The sequence below is a fragment of the Medicago sativa genome, chromosome 1 (assembly GCF_051527215.1).
Source record: "Medicago sativa cultivar Bolivia chromosome 1, Bolivia_mono, whole genome shotgun sequence".
Classification (NCBI taxonomy): domain Eukaryota; kingdom Viridiplantae; phylum Streptophyta; class Magnoliopsida; order Fabales; family Fabaceae; genus Medicago; species Medicago sativa.
In genome coordinates this window covers 25,610,470-25,624,149 of record NC_140749.1, presented here as the reverse complement: position 1 = coordinate 25,624,149, position 13,680 = coordinate 25,610,470, and the positions used below count along the sequence as shown (strand labels likewise).

Genomic DNA, 13,680 nt, shown 5'->3' with positions numbered 1-13,680 from the left:
AAAGGTCATCAAGTTGCCTAGCCTTATCGAATCGAAGCATGTAATAGTTCCTATGAAATCTAACAAGAATATATTCGAATTCCAAGGTTGATTTTATCATTTTCGAAAATGGATAAAATGAGGGTTAAGTGAATTTTCTTGTTAATTTACGGATTTTACTCGTTTTTGACCCTTTTTCTTTCACTAAAAAGGTCATAAAGTGGCCTAGCCTTATCGAATCGAAGCATGTAATAGTTCCTAAGAAATCTAACAAGCATATCTACGACATCCATGGTTTATTTTAGAATTTTTAAAAACGGCCAAAATGGGGGTTAATTGAATTTCCTTGTTAATTTACGGATTTTACTCGTTTTTGACCCTTTTTCTTTCACTGAAAAGGTCATAAAGTGGCCTAGCCTTATCGAATCGAAGCATGTAATAGTTCCAAGGAAATCTAACAAGCATATCTACGACATCCATGGTTTATTTTAGAATTTTTTAAAAAGGCCAAAATGGGGGTTAAGTGAATTTCCTTGTTAATATACTGATTTTACTCATTTTTGACCCTTTTTCTTTCACTAAAAAGGTCATAAAGTGGCCTAGCCTTATCGAATCGAAGCATGTAATAGTCTCTAGGAAATCTAACAAGCATATCTACAACATCCATGGTTTATTTTAGAATTTTTAAAAACGGCCAAAATGGGGGTTAAGTGAATTTTCTTGTTAATTTACGGATTTTACTCGTTTTTGACCCTTTTTCTTTCACTGAAAAGGTCATAAAGTGGCCTAGCCTTATCGAATCGAAGCATGTAATAGTTCCTAGGAAATCTAACAAGCATATCTACGACATCCATGGTTTATTTTAGAATTTTTTAAAAAGGGCAAAATGGGGGTTAAGTGAATTTCCTTGTTAATATACGGATTTTACTCATTTTTGACCCTTTTTCTTTCACTAAAAAGGTCATAAAGTGGCCTAGCCTTATCGAATCGAAACATGTAATAGTTCCTATGAAAACTAACAAGCATATATTCGAATTCCAGGGTTGATTTTATCATTTTCGAAAATGGATAAAATGAGGGTTAAGTGAATTTCCTTGTTAATTTACGGATTTTACTCGTTTTTGACCCTTTTTCTTTCACTAAAAAGGTCATAAAGTGGCCTAGCCTTATCGAATCGAAGCATCTAATTGTTCCTAGGAAATCTAACAAGCATATCTACGACATCCGTGGTTTATTTTAGAATTTTTTAAAAAGGCCAAAATGGGGGTTAAGTGAATTTCCTTGTTAATATACGGATTTTACTCATTTTTGACCCTTTTTCTTTCACTAAAAAGGTCATAAAGTGGCCTAGCCTTATCGAATCGAAGAATGTAATAGTTCCTAAGAAATCTAACAAGCATATCTACGACATCCATGGTTTATTTTAGAATTTTTAAAAACGGCCAAAATGGGGGTTAATTGAATTTCCTTGTTAATTTACGGATTTTACTCGTTTTTGACCCTTTTTCTTTCACTAAAAAGGTCATAAAGTGGCCTAGCCTTATCGAATCGAAGCATGTAATAGTTCCTAAGAAATCTAACAAGCATATCTACGACATCCATGGTTTATTTTAGAATTTTTAAAAACGGCCAAAATGGGGGTTAATTGAATTTCCTTGTTAATTTACGGATTTTATTCGTTTTTGACCCTTTTTCTTTCACTGAAAAGGTCATAATGTAACAGCCCGTTTTTCGCTAGATTTATTCTATTATTTATTTATGTGTGTTCTATGTGCTCTTATGTGATTAATTGTCTCTGTGTGTATTTTTGGTTGGGATTCGTAGAGTTCGGTGTTAGAAGGGTATTTTAGTCATTTTGGGCTTAGGGGCATTTTGGTCATTTTGAGGGCAGTGGCAATTTTGTAATTTTGCAGAAAATTATTTTTAGTGCTTAGTGAGGGTTTTATTTTACTAAGTGCTAGAGGGTGTAGTAATTATTTTATTTACCGTTAAGTGACCGTTAGTGTTATATTTTACCGGTAAGTGAGTAGTGATATTTTGAGTGTTAGAATAGAAATGGGTTAGGCCCATTAAGGTTTAAGAAATAAGCCCACTTGAATAGAGCTAGTATATAAACTCTAGTGTTGGTGAGAATTAGGTTTACAAACATTTTTATTTCATTTCATTTGAGAAGAGAAGAGATAGAGGCTAGAGGGAAGAACAAGGGTTAGAGCTTGAAGAGGGGATTCATCATCTAGGAGCTAAATTGAAGCTTTGGTTAGAGATTCTTGGTGTTAGAGGTAAGAGGGTTAGGTTTCAACCATAATTCATCTCTTTTCCTTTTTACTCATTTTATGAAATTGATGAATTAAACCTAATTGATTGTAAATTCGTGTTCATGTTTTGATGCAATGTTTGGGTATGTAAATTAAATGTTAATTGAGTTGTTGATGATGAAATTACATGCTTAAGTTGTGGTTATATGTATACTTTGCATTTTTGCCCAAAAATGGTGATATGAGATGTTGTTGTGATGAATTGTTGGTGAATTCATGATGTTTAGCTGCTGTTGTTGTTGATAGATGTTGTTGTTGATGATTAAAACATTGGGTAATCATAATTGGAGAGTTTGATATGACCTTGTGTTGTTTTTGAATATTTGATGAAAAATGGGTCAAATGATGATTTTTGTTGTAAGAATGTTTTGATGCATGTTTTACATGATTTTGAGTGTCTTTTCATGTTTAGAAATGTTTAAACAAACTTTGGGATCAAATTTGAGCTTTGGGAAGTCAAAATTGGGGTTTTGGGGTGAAAAAGTGAGTTTTTCTCGTAACAGGACTGTCCCAACTCGCCACAGCGAGTGGGAGGCGAGTTGGAGGCGAGCAGGAGGTGCTTTCGGTGATGCTTACTCGCCTCGCGAGTAGATTTACTCGCCACGGCGAGCTGCACAGTGGCAGCATCCCCTGTTTCGCGTTCTTGCGTCTTTTTCCCTCGTTTCTGTTTTGAATTGGCTTTCGGTGTAAGCATGAAAGTTGTAGATAATTTTGTTAGCTTTCCAATGGCTTTGGTTTGACTTGAAAATGATTCTTGGTTTTTGAGTTATGAGGGAAATACTCCAAGGTGTTCTTGGTGAAATTTTACGAAAAATCCGCATAACTATTTCTAAATCGACCCAAACCCTTTGGATTGTTTCCAAACTTCAAACTTATGTTTTATGAGTTCAATTAAGGTGTTTAGTAGTATTTAAACTATGATGTGAGGGATTCAACTTGTTTTGCTTAGAAAATGGAAAAATTCTTGAAAAGTGTTTCGGTGAGACGAACCTTGTGATTTTTATGAATTCTTCGTATTTGGCCGATGAAATGTTTATGTATCCTCTACTGCACCTATAAGTGACTTGTGAGAATACATGGCATAGGCAGTTGAGCTTGTTTACTTGGTTTTGACTCAAAGTGTTCAATTAACTTAATGTTGTGATTTTGAGAGACGAACTTAACTAAAGATGACTTTTGAGAATCAATTGACTTGTGAATCCTTATGGATATTTGATATCACATATATGGAGATGATTGGTGGTGTATATTTGTGTGACAACTATATGTTGCTTGTGTTGTGGATGTTGTCGGCAATTGTATATATGTTATGTGGTGGTGAATTGTTGTTAATTGCATATATACAAGTTTTGGTGATGGTGAGGTGATTATTGTTTGTGTGAACATATGCATTTGTAGTTGGGTCATATGTTCATGCATACATGACTGATGGTGGTGGATTTTATATCCAATTGAGGTGATTACGATGTTTTTGTTGCATCGAAGGTGACGACCTTGAGGTGTTTGGTACCACATGCATCTAGATGAGTCTAGAGACATTGCATAAACTGTTGGTGGATTGAATTGCATTAAGATGTGTTTTGATGGTTGATTATTGCTAATTGTACTTGCGGATTGAATTGTTAATTGTTGATTGACAAGGTGAGGTTGTGATATGTGTATGATACACTTGTGGATATGAACTTGATATAATGATATTGAATGATCTTGGATTACTTATATGTTGTGAATATTGAGGAACTATGTATGAATTGTCATTCTTTATCCTTGATTATATCTTTCATCTTCAAAGTTCTTGTTAATCTTATATGGATTATGATGATGTAATGCTAACCCTCAGTGGTTTACCACCTACCTTTCCGTATGGACAGGTAGATGGAGTGCAGGATGCTTAGTTGTTGCGTATTGATGCCGAGGAGTGGATTTCCTCTTTTTCATGCAAGTGTCTAGATTAGGGCTCTGATCTAGGATAGTCATTGCATGTTGTTTATTTGACTTTGTATTTTGGAGTTGTTGAGATATTCTGTTATTTGAGATTTGGAGGATACAGTTGTATTTAGTTTGAAGATCCAGATATGTTTATGAATTATATGTTGTTCCGCTGCTATGTTGTGTAACATGATCTTTATGCATGTATGATTTGTGGTTTATTCGAAGACGTAGCATCTATTTCTAGAATATGTTAGTATATTCGCGCGTTTTACCGCTTATTAGAAATAGGGTGTTACACATAAAGTGGCCTAGCCTTATCGAATCGAAGCATGTAACAGTTCCAAGGAAATCTAACAAGCATATCTACGACATCCATGGTTTATTTTAGAATTTTTTAAAAAGGCCAAAATGGGGGTTAAGTGAATTTCCTTGTTAATATACTGATTTTACTCATTTTTGACCCTTTTTCTTTCACTAAAAAGGTCATAAAGTGGCCTAGCCTTATCGAATCGAAGCATGTAATAGTTTCTAGGAAATCTAACAAGCATATCTACAACATCCATGGTTTATTTTAGAATTTTTAAAAACGGCCAAAATGGGGGTTAAGTGAATTTTCTTGTTAATTTACGGATTTTACTCGTTTTTGACCCTTTTTCTTTCACTGAAAAGGTCATAAAGTGGCCTAGCCTTATCGAATCGAAGCATGTAATAGTTCCTAGGAAATCTAACAAGCATATCTACGACATCCATGGTTTATTTTAGAATTTTTTAAAAAGGGCAAAATGGGGGTTAAGTGAATTTCCTTGTTAATTTACGGATTTTACTCGTTTTTGACCCTTTTTCTTTCACTAAAAAGGTCATAAAGTGGCCTAGCCTTATCGAATCGAAGCATGTAATAGTTCCTAAGAAATCTAACAAGCATATCTACGACATCCATGGTTTATTTTAGAATTTTTAAAAACGGCCAAAATGGGGGTTAATTGAATTTCCTTGTTAATTTACGGATTTTATTCGTTTTTGACCCTTTTTCTTTCACTGAAAAGGTCATAATGTAACAGCCCGTTTTTCGCTAGATTTATTCTATTATTTATTTATGTGTGTTCTATGTGCTCTTATGTGATTAATTGTCTCTGTGTGTATTTTTGGTTGGGATTCGTAGAGTTCGGTGTTAGAAGGGTATTTTAGTCATTTTGGGCTTAGGGGCATTTTGGTCATTTTGAGGGCAGTGGCAATTTTGTAATTTTGCAGAAAATTATTTTTAGTGCTTAGTGAGGGTTTTATTTTACTAAGTGCTAGAGGGTGTAGTAATTATTTTATTTACCGTTAAGTGACCGTTAGTGTTATATTTTACCGGTAAGTGAGTAGTGATATTTTGAGTGTTAGAATAGAAATGGGTTAGGCCCATTAAGGTTTAAGAAATAAGCCCACTTGAATAGAGCTAGTATATAAACTCTAGTGTTGGTGAGAATTAGGTTTACAAACATTTTTATTTCATTTCATTTGAGAAGAGAAGAGATAGAGGCTAGAGGGAAGAACAAGGGTTAGAGCTTGAAGAGGGGATTCATCATCTAGGAGCTAAATTGAAGCTTTGGTTAGAGATTCTTGGTGTTAGAGGTAAGAGGGTTAGGTTTCAACCATAATTCATCTCTTTTCCTTTTTACTCATTTTATGAAATTGATGAATTAAACCTAATTGATTGTAAATTCGTGTTCATGTTTTGATGCAATGTTTGGGTATGTAAATTAAATGTTAATTGAGTTGTTGATGATGAAATTACATGCTTAAGTTGTGGTTATATGTATACTTTGCATTTTTGCCCAAAAATGGTGATATGAGATGTTGTTGTGATGAATTGTTGGTGAATTCATGATGTTTAGCTGCTGTTGTTGTTGATAGATGTTGTTGTTGATGATTAAAACATTGGGTAATCATAATTGGAGAGTTTGATATGACCTTGTGTTGTTTTTGAATATTTGATGAAAAATGGGTCAAATGATGATTTTTGTTGTAAGAATGTTTTGATGCATGTTTTACATGATTTTGAGTGTCTTTTCATGTTTAGAAATGTTTAAACAAACTTTGGGATCAAATTTGAGCTTTGGGAAGTCAAAATTGGGGTTTTGGGGTGAAAAAGTGAGTTTTTCTCGTAACAGGACTGTCCCAACTCGCCACAGCGAGTGGGAGGCGAGTTGGAGGCGAGCAGGAGGTGCTTTCGGTGATGCTTACTCGCCTCGCGAGTAGATTTACTCGCCACGGCGAGCTGCACAGTGGCAGCATCCCCTGTTTCGCGTTCTTGCGTCTTTTTCCCTCGTTTCTGTTTTGAATTGGCTTTCGGTGTAAGCATGAAAGTTGTAGATAATTTTGTTAGCTTTCCAATGGCTTTGGTTTGACTTGAAAATGATTCTTGGTTTTTGAGTTATGAGGGAAATACTCCAAGGTGTTCTTGGTGAAATTTTACGAAAAATCCGCATAACTATTTCTAAATCGACCCAAACCCTTTGGATTGTTTCCAAACTTCAAACTTATGTTTTATGAGTTCAATTAAGGTGTTTAGTAGTATTTAAACTATGATGTGAGGGATTCAACTTGTTTTGCTTAGAAAATGGAAAAATTCTTGAAAAGTGTTTCGGTGAGACGAACCTTGTGATTTTTATGAATTCTTCGTATTTGGCCGATGAAATGCTTATGTATCCTCTACTGCACCTATAAGTGACTTGTGAGAATACATGGCATAGGCAGTTGAGCTTGTTTACTTGGTTTTGACTCAAAGTGTTCAATTAACTTAATGTTGTGATTTTGAGAGACGAACTTAACTAAAGATGACTTTTGAGAATCAATTGACTTGTGAATCCTTATGGATATTTGATATCACATATATGGAGATGATTGGTGGTGTATATTTGTGTGACAACTATATGTTGCTTGTGTTGTGGATGTTGTCGGCAATTGTATATATGTTATGTGGTGGTGAATTGTTGTTAATTGCATATATACAAGTTTTGGTGATGGTGAGGTGATTATTGTTTGTGTGAACATATGCATTTGTAGTTGGGTCATATGTTCATGCATACATGACTGATGGTGGTGGATTTTATATCCAATTGAGGTGATTACGATGTTTTTGTTGCATCGAAGGTGACGACCTTGAGGTGTTTGGTACCACATGCATCTAGATGAGTCTAGAGACATTGCATAAACTGTTGGTGGATTGAATTGCATTAAGATGTGTTTTGATGGTTGATTATTGCTAATTGTACTTGCGGATTGAATTGTTAATTGTTGATTAACAAGGTGAGGTTGTGATATGTGTATGATACACTTGTGGATATGAACTTGATATAATGATATTGAATGATCTTGGATTACTTATATGTTGTGAATATTGAGGAACTATGTATGAATTGTCATTCTTTATCCTTGATTATATCTTTCATCTTCAAAGTTCTTGTTAATCTTATATGGATTATGATGATGTAATGCTAACCCTCAGTGGTTTACCACCTACCTTTCCGTATGGACGGGTAGATGGAGTGCAGGATGCTTAGTTGTTGCGTATTGATGCCGAGGAGTGGATTTCCTCTTTTTCATGCAAGTGTCTAGATTAGGGCTCTGATCTAGGATAGTCATTGCATGTTGTTTATTTGACTTTGTATTTTGGAGTTGTTGAGATATTCTGTTATTTGAGATTTGGAGGATACAGTTGTATTTAGTTTGAAGATCCAGATATGTTTATGAATTATATGTTGTTCCGCTGCTATGTTGTGTAACATGATCTTTATGCATGTATGATTTGTGGTTTATTCGAAGACGTAGCATCTATTTCTAGAATATGTTAGTATATTCGCGCGTTTTACCGCTTATTAGAAATAGGGTGTTACAAGTTGGTATCAGAGCCGTGGTCAGTCTTGTCTGGACTAATAGACTAGTAGATTAGTGTTTGTTGATTTACCCTGTTAGTATGCGAATGGTAATGAGTTACCTTCGATACTTGTTCTTGTGTTGTTGTGCTGTTGTTCTTATCTGTTGATTGGTTTGTGTAGAAGTAAGATGGCTGGTGGTAGAGATGATGGAGCGATTGCTCAGGCTTTGACTTCGATGGCTCAGGTGTTGGCTCAGGTTAATGAGCAGGCGGCGGTTGGTCATCGTGATCCTGGTGAGGCTGAGGAGCGGAGGTTGGATCGTTTCTTGCGAAATAGTCCGCCGACGTTCAAGGGTAGATATGACCCGGATGGAGCTCAGACATGGGTACAAGCCATGGAGAGGATCTTCCGTGCTATGGTGACTAGTGAGGACCAGAAGGTCAGGTTGGCTACTCATATGCTTGCTGAGGAGGCTGAGTACTGGTGGACTAATGCTAAGGGAAGGCTTGAGGCTGGTGGAGCTGTGACTTGGGCTAGGTTCAAGACTGAGTTTTTGAGGAAATACTTTCCTGAGGATTTGAGGACCAAGAAGGAAGTGGAATTCTTGAACTTGAAGCAAGAGAACTGTTCGGTGGCTGAGTATGCGGCGAAGTTTGAGGAGCTTTCGAGGTTTTGCCCGTACATCAATGCGGAGGATGCTGTGGTTTCCAAGTGTGTGAAGTTCGAGAGCGGCTTGAGGCCCGACATCTATCAGTATATGTGTATTCAGGAGATCCGTGATTTTGATACTTTGGTGCATAAGTGCCGTATGTTTGATGATGCTGGAAGGGCTAAGGTTAATCACTACAAGGCTCAGAATGAGAAGAAAGGAAAGGGGCATGGATTTGGGAAGCCGTACAACAAAGACAAAGGCAAGAAGAGAGAATCGGGTGGAGGCTCTAAGGTGAATGTTGCTGAGGTGAGGTGCTACAAGTGTGGCACATTGGGTCATTTTGCTAATGATTGCAAGAGTGGTGAGAAGTGCTACAAGTGTGGAGAAGCAGGTCACAAGGCTGCAGAGTGCAAGAAGGAGATCACTTGCTACAATTGTGGTGAGAAAGGGCATATCAGTACTAAGTGTACCCAGCCGAAGAAGGCGGCGGGGAAGGTGTTTGCATTGAATGCGGAAGAGGTGGAGAATCCTGATAATCTCATCCGAGGTATGTGTTTTATCAATAGTACTCCTTTGATTACAATTATTGATACTGGTGCTACTCATTCTTTTATCGCGGCAAGTTGTGTTGAGCGTTTGGGTTTGGTTGTGACTCCGTTGTCTCGAGGGATGGTTATCGATACCCCAGCTAGTGGTTCAGTGACTACTTCTTTAGTGTGTGCTAAGTGTCCTGTTAGTTTTGGTAATGTTGACTTTGAGTTGGATCTTGTGTGTCTTCCGTTGAAGCATATGGACGTAATTTTTGGTATGGATTGGATGTTGACTTTTGGTGTTAACATTAATTGTTTGACCAAGAGTGTAACGTTTTCTAAACCGGTAGCTGAAGAAGGTGGAAGGTTCTTAACCGTAGAGCAAGTGAAGAAGTCGTTGGATGGCGAAGCTTGTGTGTTCATGATGTTTGCTTCCTTGAAGGAGAGTAGTGAGAAAGGAGTTGGTGATTTGCCGGTAGTGCAAGAGTTTCCAGAAGTTTTTCCGGACGACATTACCGAGTTACCGCCGGAGAGGGAAGTTGAGTTTGCAATTGACTTGGTGCCTGGAACGAGTCCTATTTCGATTGCGCCTTATCGGATGTCTGCATCAGAATTGGGTGAGTTGAAGAAACAGTTGGAAGAGTTGCTCGAGAAACAGTTTATCAGGCCGAGTGTTTCTCCATGGGGAGCTCCTGTGTTGTTGGTTAAGAAGAAAGATGGAAGCATGAGGTTGTGTGTGGATTATCGGCAGTTGAACAAGGTGACAATCAAGAATCGGTATCCGCTTCCGAGAATTGATGACTTGATGGATCAATTGGTTGGTGCGAAAGTGTTCAGCAAGATTGATTTGAGATCAGGATATCATCAGATTAGAGTAAGGGCGGAAGATATATCCAAAACTGCGTTCAGAACGAGGTATGGACACTATGAGTATTCTGTGATGCCATTTGGAGTATCTAATGCGCCAGGTGTCTTCATGGAGTACATGAATAGAATATTTCATCCTTTTCTGGATCGTTTTGTGGTGGTGTTTATAGATGATATTTTGGTGTATTCTAAGTCCGAAGAAGAGCATGCCGAGCATTTGAGGATGGTGTTGGGAGTTTTGAAGGAGAATAAGTTGTTTGCTAAGTTGTCAAAGTGTGAGTTTTGGTTGCGGGAAGTGAGTTTCCTTGGTCATGTGATTTCTAAAGGTGGCATTGCGGTGGATCCGTCGAAGGTTGATGCAGTGTTGCAATGGGAATCACCTAAGTCTGTTTTTGAAGTTAGGAGCTTTCTTGGATTGGCAGGTTATTATCGGAGGTTCATTGAAGGATTCTCTAAGTTGGCGTTGCCATTGACGCAGTTGACTCGGAAAGGACAAGCTTATGTTTGGGATGCTAAGTGTGAGAAGAGTTTCCAAGAGTTGAAGAAGAGGTTGACATCGGCTCCGGTGTTGATTTTGCCGAATCCTAAGGAATCATTTGTTGTGTATTGTGATGCTTCTAAGATGGGTCTTGGTGGTGTGCTTATGCAGAATCGTCAGGTGGTGGCTTATGCTTCAAGGCAGTTGAAAGTGCATGAGAAGAATTATCCGACTCATGATTTGGAATTAGCGGCCGTTGTGTATGTATTGAAGATTTGGAGGCATTATCTGTATGGTTCTAAGTTTGAAGTGTTCAGTGATCACAAGAGTTTGAAGTACTTGTTTGACCAGAAGGAGTTGAATATGAGGCAGAGAAGATGGTTAGAGTATCTTAAGGATTTTGACTTCCAGTTGAGCTATCATCCTGGAAAGGCCAATGTTGTTGCTGATGCTTTGAGTAGAAAGTCGTTGCATATGTCTGCTTTGATGGTGAAGGAGTTGGAGTTGATTGAGCAATTTCGAGACTTGAGTTTGGTTAGTGAGTTGACGCCAGATGGTGTGAGGTTGGGAATGTTGAAGCTGACAAGTAATATTCTGGAGGAGATCAAGAATGGTCAGAAGGAAGATTTGGAACTTGTAGATCGAGTGGTGTTGGTTAATCAAGGCAAAGGTGGAGACTTTAGATTGGATGAGAACGGTGTTTTGATGTTTCGTGATCGTGTTTGTGTGCCAAGTGTACTTGAGCTTAAGAAGCAGATTTTGGAAGAAGGTCACAGAAGTAGCTTGAGTATTCATCCAGGAGCGACTAAGATGTATCAAGATTTGAAGAGGTTGTTTTGGTGGCCTGGAATGAAGAAGGATATTGCAGAGTTTGTGTATGCTTGTTTGGTGTGTCAGAAGTCTAAGATTGAACATCAGAAACCGTCAGGTTTGATGCAACCGTTGTTTGTGCCAGAGTGGAAGTGGGATAATATATCGATGGACTTTGTTGGGGCGTTGCCGAAGACTGTTAAGGGTTTTGACTCTATTGGGGTGATTGTTGATCGGTTAACGAAGTCGGCACATTTTGTTCCTATTAAGACCGGTATGACTGTGGCTAAGTTGGCTGAGGTCTACATTGAGCAGATTGTTAGATTGCACGGTGTTCCTTCTAGTATTGTGTCGGATCGGGATCCAAGGTTTACTTCTAAGTTTTGGGAGAGTTTGCAAGATGCTTTGGGAACTAAGTTGAGGTTGAGTTCTGCGTATCATCCCCAGACTGATGGTCAGACGGAGAGGACTATTCAGAGTTTGGAAGATTTGTTGAGAGCTTGTGTTTTAGAGCAAGGTGTCAGTTGGGTCGAATGTTTACCATTGATTGAGTTCACTTACAACAACAGTTTTCATTCTAGTATCGGGATGGCACCGTTTGAAGCTTTGTATGGTCGGAGGTGTAGAACTCCTTTGTGTTGGTATGAGTCAGGAGAGAGTGCTTTGTTAGGACCGGATGTTGTGCAAGAGACTACGGAAAAGGTTAAGATGATTCAAGAGAAGATGAAAGCGTCTCAGAGTAGACAGAAGAGTTATCATGATAAGAGGAGGAAGGATATTGAGTTTCAGGTTGGTGATCATGTGTTTTTGAGAGTGAATCCTGTAACCGGTGTTGGTCGTGCTTTGAAGTGTCGGAAGTTAACTCCTCATTTTGTTGGACCTTTTGAGATTGTTGAAAAGGTAGGGGTTGTAGCGTATCGGATTGCGTTACCGCCATCTTTGTCGAATCTTCATGATGTGTTTCATGTATCTCAGTTGAGGAAGTATGTGTATGATGCGTCTCATGTGATTCAAGTGGATGATTTGGAAGTAAGGGATAATTTGACCGTGGAGACATGGCCAGTTAGAATTGAGGATCGTGAAGTGAAGCGTCTGCGTGGCAAGGAGATCGTTTTGGTTAAAGTGATTTGGGTTGGACCGACGGGTGAGAGTGCCACTTGGGAATCGGAGAGTAGGATGAGGGTTGCGTATCCAGAGTTGTTTCCTTCAGGTAATTTTCGAGGGCGAAAATTCTTTTAGTGGGGGAGAGTTGTAACAGCCCGTTTTTCGCTAGATTTATTCTATTATTTATTTATGTGTGTTCTATGTGCTCTTATGTGATTAATTGTCTCTGTGTGTATTTTTGGTTGGGATTCGTAGAGTTCGGTGTTAGAAGGGTATTTTAGTCATTTTGGGCTTAGGGGCATTTTGGTCATTTTGAGGGCAGTGGCAATTTTGTAATTTTGCAGAAAATTATTTTTAGTGCTTAGTGAGGGTTTTATTTTACTAAGTGCTAGAGGGTGTAGTAATTATTTTATTTACCGTTAAGTGACCGTTAGTGTTATATTTTACCGGTAAGTGAGTAGTGATATTTTGAGTGTTAGAATAGAAATGGGTTAGGCCCATTAAGGTTTAAGAAATAAGCCCACTTGAATAGAGCTAGTATATAAACTCTAGTGTTGGTGAGAATTAGGTTTACAAACATTTTTATTTCATTTCATTTGAGAAGAGAAGAGATAGAGGCTAGAGGGAAGAACAAGGGTTAGAGCTTGAAGAGGGGATTCATCATCTAGGAGCTAAATTGAAGCTTTGGTTAGAGATTCTTGGTGTTAGAGGTAAGAGGGTTAGGTTTCAACCATAATTCATCTCTTTTCCTTTTTACTCATTTTATGAAATTGATGAATTAAACCTAATTGATTGTAAATTCGTGTTCATGTTTTGATGCAATGTTTGGGTATGTAAATTAAATGTTAATTGAGTTGTTGATGATGAAATTACATGCTTAAGTTGTGGTTATATGTATACTTTGCATTTTTGCCCAAAAATGGTGATATGAGATGTTGTTGTGATGAATTGTTGGTGAATTCATGATGTTTAGCTGCTGTTGTTGTTGATAGATGTTGTTGTTGATGATTAAAACATTGGGTAATCATAATTGGAGAGTTTGATATGACCTTGTGTTGTTTTTGAATATTTGATGAAAAATGGGTCAAATGATGATTTTTGTTGTAAGAATGTTTTGATGCATGTTTTACATGATTTTGAGTGTCTTTTCATG

At 37.7% G+C, this 13,680-nt stretch overlaps 2 long non-coding RNA genes across 2 annotated transcripts; both read left to right on the top strand.

Moving 5' to 3' along the window:
- The first annotated feature begins 2,112 nt into the window (after positions 1-2,112).
- On the top strand, positions 2,113-4,452 carry LOC146953856 (uncharacterized). The gene is made up of 2 exons (XR_015030115.1): positions 2,113-2,258; positions 4,170-4,452. It is a non-coding gene; the product is annotated as an uncharacterized LOC146953856 (long non-coding RNA).
- Positions 4,453-5,694: 1,242 nt separating this feature from the next.
- LOC146953855 (uncharacterized) lies at positions 5,695-8,034 on the top strand. Its single transcript, XR_015011218.1, has 2 exons — positions 5,695-5,840; positions 7,752-8,034. It is a non-coding gene; the product is annotated as an uncharacterized LOC146953855 (long non-coding RNA).
- The last annotated feature ends 5,646 nt before the right edge of the window (positions 8,035-13,680 follow it).